Here is an 8,989-nt window from a genome sequence, read left to right on the forward strand (position 1 = left end):
GTATAATTTTTGACACACTCGCCTTGAATCAAATCATGTTGAATTAAGTTTAACTGGTTTCCTGCGGCGACGCCATAAAACCTGAAATGACACCTGGGAAATGATTAAATGAAGCATGAAGTATTATATGTGCCAGTGTGAGATCATATGGAAAACACTGCTTCCAGTGAGGCAAAGTGCCGCCATATGAGACTCACAGCACCATTTAATCTGCAGTTCAAACAGTGGCTTTTACCAGAGACTCTGCATCAAAGCCCCCTCCTCATGCTGAGCAAACACAACCACCAATCGTAATAAAAAATGCAATGTGCTCTACTTATGATCCGTCCGTCCACCTGCAGCTGCTTATCTGGGTCAATTTCTTCACATTCCTGAGGTTCAAAAGTTCAGACTTCCCAGATGCCAGTCCAGTCCTTTTTAAAGGGACAGACCTGCAGCTCCTGTGTCCATAAAGTTTACAAACAGTGACGCAAAATATTGCAGATGTAAACTGATGCAGATTTTTACTACGTGAGCCTTTTGTACGGAAGAGTATTAGGGCCATGTGTAAAAAAAAAAAAAAAAAAACCCAGCATGAATTCTGAGAAAAAAAAGTCAGGATTCTGACTTTAATCTCAGAATTCTGGGATTAGTCACAGACAAAAGTCAGGAAATAAGAGAAAAAAGTCAGAATTTTAAGATCATTCAGAGAAAAAAAGTCAGGAATTCAGAGAACAAAGTCAAAATATTGTCTTTAATTTTAGAATTCTGAGATTTGTCAGAGAAAAAAGTCAGAATTCTGAGATCAGTCAGAAATTCTGAATTTCTGACAATTTCTCATAATTATGACTTTTTTTTGTGAATATGTAGCCCTGATACTCTTCCTTACTTTTATTAAGTGGCTGAAATCAGATTTTTGTTGACTGGTTTCTGGCACTGAGGGCACGCATGGCACAATCACTGCTGTCTTTTCCTTAGTTTAGACATGCTAAGTTTAGTCCTGCTTGAATAGCAGTGTAACGTCATCATCGTCATCATCGTACAGAGAAAACTAATTTCACTTTCACTTTCCCTGAAGAAATGCTGGCTATAGTTTTCCTCTCAATGACAGGCAGCAAGTTGATTAATAATTTATCATTTTTGGAACGTGTATACCTATGAAGATGAATTAAACATGCCGCACGGAGAAAATGTTGCACATCCCCAGACAGGTAGATGTTGTGTAACGTGAACAAAGAAACCGCTTTGACAACAGAAAGTACGACAAAGCTAATTTAACATTTTTGTCACAATTTCTTTGTACATATGTGTAAAAGCTCAATGAGAGCACTTTTTTCTTACTTTTGTCAATAATACATGTGTTGGTGTGTGTGTGGTGCAGGTTTGACAGGGTTTTTAAAAACATGGAATGGATGTAGTCATGGTCTCTGTGCTGCCTCAGGTGTGGATTAATATGTTGAGACAGAAATGCTTGGCTGATGTCAATCGCCCTGACCTCCTTCTCCTCCGCCTCTCACGTCTTTGTTTCCCCGTTTCTCCAGGTTCATCACCCTGTGATATCTACCTCTCACTCTGATTCCCTCCACCAGGCCTTGCTCTTTCCCCACTCTTTCACTTCTGCGTCTTCTTCTCATCCATTCCCCATTTTCCCCCTTTAATTCCTTAGTGCCGTTTAACCCCCCACCCATGCATCTCTTCCACCTTTCCTCTATCACCGCCTTCCCTGCTGCTTTATTCTGTTTCGACAAGATAAAATGAAGTCTGCCCACTGGGAACATGATAAACAGGCTCAATTTCGCTGGATACCAGGAGGCACGGTTCCACCCTCCTCCTACCAGCATGGGAACGCAGCCTTTTAACTTCTCTCAGCTTGGACAAAAGGCCTCCTGGGCATCTGCTGAAACCTCTTATGCAGAACAAAGTTATGACTGCTTTCTCTCTGCACGTCAACCTCTCAACTACAGAGAACATTATAGTCCCTGAGAAAGCTGAGGGCCTTTTTTCAGCTCTCATTGCATGTGACATCTCAAACAGCTCATTTTATTTGCTGATCTTAAAGCTGTTCCCTGTTAGATGTTTCTTCAGGGCCTGTCCTGCAGAGAAGGTCTCCAGTAAAATCATCCGTGTCCTTTTAGAGCTGCAGCAGCCGTTAATATTTCATATTTTTTTAGATAGCTAGGTACATAGCTATCTGGCATTGCAGGGTTCCACCAAGAACCGTATTAAAACCCTTTATTCAGGAAAGGGGTTTTAAAGGGTTCTCTGGATCAAAATGGTTCTTACTGGAACCATTAGTGATACCAAGAACCCTTGAAAAGCCCTTTCTTCGTGAAAGAAGAAGGACGCTTTTGGAACCCTTATTTCTAAGAGTGTAGATAAATAGATGACCCAAAGGGATCCATTAGTTGGCACATAATCACTGGTGAGTTTTAATCCAAACTATCATCATTATTTATAGTTCAGTTTCATGAATCGAAGAGTCAGGCCAGTGTATTTATGATGTGCTTGTGGCGGTGATTCAACATGTTCTTCATCTTTTAGGTGTTGATTTAACTTGCTTAGATAGTGTAGTGCACACACATAAGCTTTTTCTCCCCCTCCAGTTCTATTAGTGAGAGCAGCAAATTGCGGCACCATCTTTCATTCATGTCACACTCTGTTCAGCTCAGAGTATATAGCAGTTATAATTTGCACTCTGACAGCAGTTATCCAGAGTCATTTTCCGCCACTTGTCATTAGTCTGATCCTTTCAAATGAATCTCACAAGAGAAGTTGTATACGGAACATGCTGGGAATTTTATAGCCCTTATCATTAAATGATATGGCCTTTTTTAAAACTACAGATTAAATACTTTTATGTTGGGAATTTTCCATTTTCAAAAGTCACTCAATCATCATCTGTTCTTTCAGATACACTTCCTCTCTCAACAGCATTGTCTTATGTATTAAAATCATAATATCAGGAGAATAAAGTCGTAACATTATGAGAATTAAGTCGTAATAATATTACGAGAATAAGTCGTAACATTAGGAGAATTAAGTTATAATATTACAAGAATTAAGTCGTAATATTACGAGAATTAAGTTGTAATATTACAAGAATAAAGTTGTAATATTACGAGAATAAAGTCGTAACATTACGAGAATAAAGCTGTAACATTATGAGAATTAAGTTGTAATATTATGAGAATTAAGTCCTAACATTATGAGAATTAAGTCTTAACATTGCCAGAATTAAGTCGTAATATAACGTTGTAAATTAAGAGAATTGAAAGTTCTACTATTATGAGAATAAACTTGTAATATTAAAAAAAGATGTAATATTATGAGAGTAAAGCAGTAATATTAAATAAGTCGTAATATTACGAGAATAAACTCACAAAATAAAAAAGTCGTAATATTACATTGATAAAATCGTTATATTAAAAAAGCCGTAATATCACAAGAATAAAATCATTATTAATCAAGCAAAGACGATCAGGTGCAACCTGCGACGAGATGAGATATTACATTTTAAAATAAAAGTTAAATAATGATATATCTCTTAATATTACGACCTTAATCTCGTAATATTACAATCTTATTCTTGTAAAAGTACTTTACTGTTTCACTGTTATCAAAAATAGTGGTACTTTTACAGTAGAATATACTCTTTCCACCTCTGATGGTAAGCCCTTTTTTGTCAAAGTGTCAGGCTGAATTATCAGATATCTGCACTTTTTTTTTTTGACCCACATTTGTGTTCATCCTTAGACCATCAGAAGAAGTGACACACTTTTAGATGCCCTGTGGTTTAAGAACACACACATGCACTCGCTCTCTCTCTCTCTGACCTACCTCATGTAGTAAAGTCTGTGTGACTCTCCCTCGTGTCTTGCTCCTGGGTTTGTTCTCCAGACTTCTTCTTGGTAGGTCGCCAACTTAGATCTTACTGTTTATGTTCTTAACTCCTCCAAGTGCGCCCATATTATTTGCACCTTTGCATTTGCTTCAACACATCACTTTTGCCACCTGATGGGACAGTTTAACCTGCTGCCCCCTGGTGTTTGGTGTGCAAACAGGGACTCTTTTACCCTATTAATATGGGGCAATGTTTGCAAAATAGTTATTCATCATATAAACGTTGTACTTTTTTTTCTCAGATGTGCGTGAACTCCAGCACTCGGTGACACAGTTAATGTTTTCACATGCACTTAAACTCCAGCACTGGCACTTTCACTGCTGCAGGTCCTGCAGAGTGGATCACACTGATAATCAGCCCAGAGTGGATTTACCCAAAGAGGAGCATTACGACAAACATGTCTCTAATATTAGAGTGTTAGGCCCCGGGCTCTCGTCTTCCTGCACTCTCTCAGGGAAGGTTAAACCTCACTTCAACGCACTGATTTTTTTGTTGCCCTGCAAAAAAAATATGAGGCTTTGTCATACCAAAAGAGCAGTAACACACAACAGGAAACTGTTAAAAGGAAGTTAAAATCACAGTCTTAAAGAAGTGCTGTTTCAAGAGCAGCAGGACTCGCAGACTTCATTTCCTCAGGCAGGTCATTTAGGAGCCATGTTCACAAACCATCCGTCACCATTTGTGTCAAACTACATGTGGGAAGAACGAGCAGCAAGGAGGCAGCTGAGGAGCTCAGAAGTGCGGGAAAGGGGTTATATTTCACCAAACTCTTGACACAGGGATTTAAAAGTCAGCAATAAAATGGTAGAATATAAATCCTCAAACCGTCAGGTAAATGGTGTAGTGTAGGAAATAATAGGTTGTGTTTTCTGGTTTTCTGGCAGCACAGTTGTGACGTCAAAGCTGAGGGATTTTGATATGCGTGAGTATTGGTGATGAATGCAGAAACAATGCTTTCTACATTTTTAATTTATTTATATGGCCTGATTTTAGAAATATTTCAGAACTGGTTTGGAACAAGATCTGAGGGCTGATGTGAAAGTCAGAAACATGAGGATTTAATCAAATGCAACACTTTGTCCAATAAGAAATACATACACAGTACAATAAAGATAATAAGACTAAATTATAAATTATATGCTGTATTTTGATAGTGTTCACCTGTGTATTTTTGAAGCGGACCTAGACCGGAAGTTCTAATTAACGCTGTTTTTTAGTGTGTATCTTCGTCCTTACCTTGTTTAAGAAGCACTGAACAAACAGTTCAGCCACTGCTGAGAACGCTGTGTTTTATTGTAATCTGAAAAAACCCAGTCCGGTTACGTAAACACTGGTTCTGAACAGCAGATCCTCCTGCTCCGTGCACTAGTCCGGGCACATCCGGTTGCGTATATTGAACCGCAGAAGAAGAATAACGTCCGTTGTGGAGGTGTTTCACGAGCGACAGTGTCTTCTGACTCTGGGTCTGACTCTGGGTCAAAGTCATAAAAGGGACTGCGGTGGGGAGTCGTGAAGAAGCTATTTTTAAACATTGTTAAAACAATGTTTTGATAATGAGGAGCAGTGCATCCACCCTTCCAGAGGGGGGAGCAGCGCTTCTGAGAGCGGATGTGCTGAATAGTATTGGCCAATCACAAGACTTTGTCTTCTGGGGGTGAGAGTTCAGTCTGAAATAACGTGGCTCAGGAACAGCGTCAGAAAAGAGGATTTCTATCGGCTCGTTTATAGCAACTAGGACCACTCTAGGTCCGCTTTAAGAGGGATGTCCCGATACCACTCTTTTTCATCGATACTGATAGGAAAAACTGATTCCAATACAGTAATTTTTGAACATTGAACATTTGAACAAATACATCATTCTCCAACTGTGGAACTGTGTAAGAAAGAAACAGGATTTTTGGACAGTATCGGATTTTGTATTGGAATAAAGTTGTAATATTACGTGAATAAAGTCATTTAAAAAGTAAGAAAAGTATGAAAGCTCCCATAGAGTGGTCCTATCGCACATATATGTGAGTTATGGAGGTCTACTTACATACATTAACTTGTTTTTATGGTCAAAAACCTCCTAGTTGCTGTAAATGTGCCGATAGAAATCTCTCCTCACTGAAGCTCTCGTCAGTCGTGCTGTTTCAGACTGAAATCTCACCCCCAGAAGACAGAGCTGTGTTGTGATTGGCCAGCCAGCGAGGGCTACACTACGCTACAGTTTTGACAAAGAATCTCCGGCTTCCTGCAACAGCAGGAGTGAAATTACTGTTATATTGGTTTGTGTGCACCTTCTCAGCTTCCAGAAACTGTTGTTGCAATTTTTTCAAATAGCACTAACTGCTGGGTAACTATGGTAACGCAAAGTGCACTTGAGAAAACGTGTCGTCTGTGATATGCTTGGTGTTTTGAATTTAACTTGTTTTAAAATGTATTTCCTTTTTGCAGATCGTATACTCATGACACTATTATTTACAGAAACACCGTGACGAGCAGTGCACAGGGCTTTGATTTTCGTTGAAGGAAGCAGCTTTGATTTTGACATTTTGCCCAATTCTATTCATTTGTTGATTTTTCAATCCCAACTTCCTGTTGTTTTGGAATTGGGACTTAGAGCCACTGTATGATTGATTGCAAATGCACAGTTAATGTCTCTGGATTAAAGCAGTGACAGAGTGATAGCAGCAGTATGATTCACACGATGATGGAGATGCCTTTTGCTGTGGCCAACTCTGCACCGTAATGAAATGACCCCCGTATGACAGATGGCAAACACCACTTTCCCTGAGCTGCATAATTTAAACTCACCTCTCTAATTGGACAATGATTCGAGTCATCAGCCACTGGGAGAAGGTCAAGCTTGTCTGAATAAAAAACTGTGACACAGGATTTGTTTGTCCTGGCAAAAATACCAAAGTGCCTCATGAATATACAGTGACTGTTAAAAAAAAAAACAAATCCATAATTAATGCGCACGTCTACAAGGTTAGGCTGCATTCATGCATTAATGATGCTCAAAATTCAGCAGTGGTCAGTATTGCGATTTCAGCTTAACAACATTTAAAAGACTGAATGTCAAATGATGTCTTGACCCTCGACGTGAACTTAAAATATCCAGGTCGTGACACTGGTGGTAATCTTCAGGGGGGGATTTGGGTCAGGGTCATTAACGGATGTAGTTACGTTTGATTATATAACAAATGCAAAAAAAACCTACTATGATTCACATGTACATAAATCTCAACCTTTCACATAACCTCTACTGACTGTTAACATTTAAGCATTTCCTTTAAATATAATACTATACTGAGATCATCCCAATTAAAGATAGGGGAAAATAGAGAAGGCCACATTTTGAATTCAAAAGTAGTAGTACTACAAAAGTAATAGTACTGCGCGGCAACTTTCTTCGTACTTTTCGGTGACGCTAACTTTATTTAGATACTTGTTCAAACGTGATGTCAAAAAACAACAAATACTCTCAGAAGATCACAAAGACATAAAGTGAACTCACCGGTCCACAAGAAACAGCGCCACCATGGCATCACGCTGCAGCCCTTTCTGTGGACACCGTTCAAACGAAGCACCGATGTTCACTCTGGTCTTGGATCTGCTCTGCATCAGTCTTTTTCTTGGCAATAGCTTTTTCCCAAAAAACGTCTTTTCGTTCGAAGTAAGCTAGAATAAGTTTTGGCTTTATCTTCTGAACATGCGCTGTGAGTGCACGAAGAGATGGTAGTTTCATTGGTGCATCATGATCCAATTCATTTGTTTGGACCGTTCAAAATGGTTGGATTGTGTTTTTAGAGGCCTGTCTGCTCCACAGGTGACTGAATTTTCTAATTTCTGTGACAATGCATTAATTAATAATTGGTTACAATCGTGGTGTGAGGAGGATTTTAAGCAATACAGTAAAAAATTATCTTTGACCCTACCTTTACTTTGTTGTTTTTACTTACAAAAATGTTTTTTTTTACCAGCTGCAGAAAACACTGTCCAATCATTTGATGGATATGAGCAAAACTGTTTGGCTCACAACACAACAATGACAATCGTGGTTCCCAAAACACATTTGGATGAATGTTGTTTTTTCTTCAAATGCTGATCATACTTATTCATCAGTACAATAAGTGTGGACACTCTAAACACACTATATGAGCTTATACTGATGAACATGTCAACCTGCTCAGCTGCCAGAGCTCTACTGAAGATGAGTGTCTTTCAGTTTTCCCCCCCATCATATCCAGCTGCATCATATCCAGCTGTTTTTATTGTGCAAATAAGGCTTTAAACCCCTGCTGTAACAGCACCATGTCACACAGAAGCAAAGTTAATGTTTGCAGCAGAGTAATTCTGCGGGTTCGTGTTTTTGCCAACACTCAATATAGTTCAAGGTTGAATTTACTGTCATAAAAATGGCGGGTGGATGGATTGCGTTGCTTCCCGGTCGATTTATTCACTGCGGTGCGTTGTTAATTTGCTCCTAATCCTCACGTGCCATAATATCACCACAATAAGTTATTCTGATTGATATTTACTCACATACTGTTGCTACTAAATTTTTCAAATGAAGGTCAACAGTTTTTGACTTAAATGTGTTTACAGATCAAGTGAGATATAGTTTTGAACCCTTTCACGCCGAGTGAACCGCTGACGACACATTGGCACAAGAGCGGAGAGAGTTGGAAAAACGTGTGTCCATTTTTTGTCCCGTTTTTGCACATTGAGACAAAAACTCAAACAAATGTTATTTTATATTGTTTTATACTGTTCAAAATTGAATACGCAAAATATGTTGTTTGTATACAACTTTTGTTTTTTTTGTTCTTTCTTCATTTTAAATTGTTTTAACGTGAACTATTTTAACATGCAGTAAATTGTAAATAACTGCCAGATACTGGAAGTTATTCTGGAAAAATTACATTTTATGGCCCTTTTATGGTTAATAATTCCATTCCTAATTCCAAAATGATTCAACCAGACAAGCTATGTCATGAATCATCACCCTCCATTTTAAAAATATATATATTTCAATGTGCATCATTTACAGCTTGTATTGCCATCTCTTTGTCTTGGTTTTTGGGTAACACTTTAGATTAGGGAACACATATTCACCATATT

Source organism: Microchirus variegatus, assembly GCF_963457635.1.
Source record: "Microchirus variegatus genome assembly, chromosome: 2".
Taxonomy (NCBI): domain Eukaryota; kingdom Metazoa; phylum Chordata; class Actinopteri; order Pleuronectiformes; family Soleidae; genus Microchirus; species Microchirus variegatus.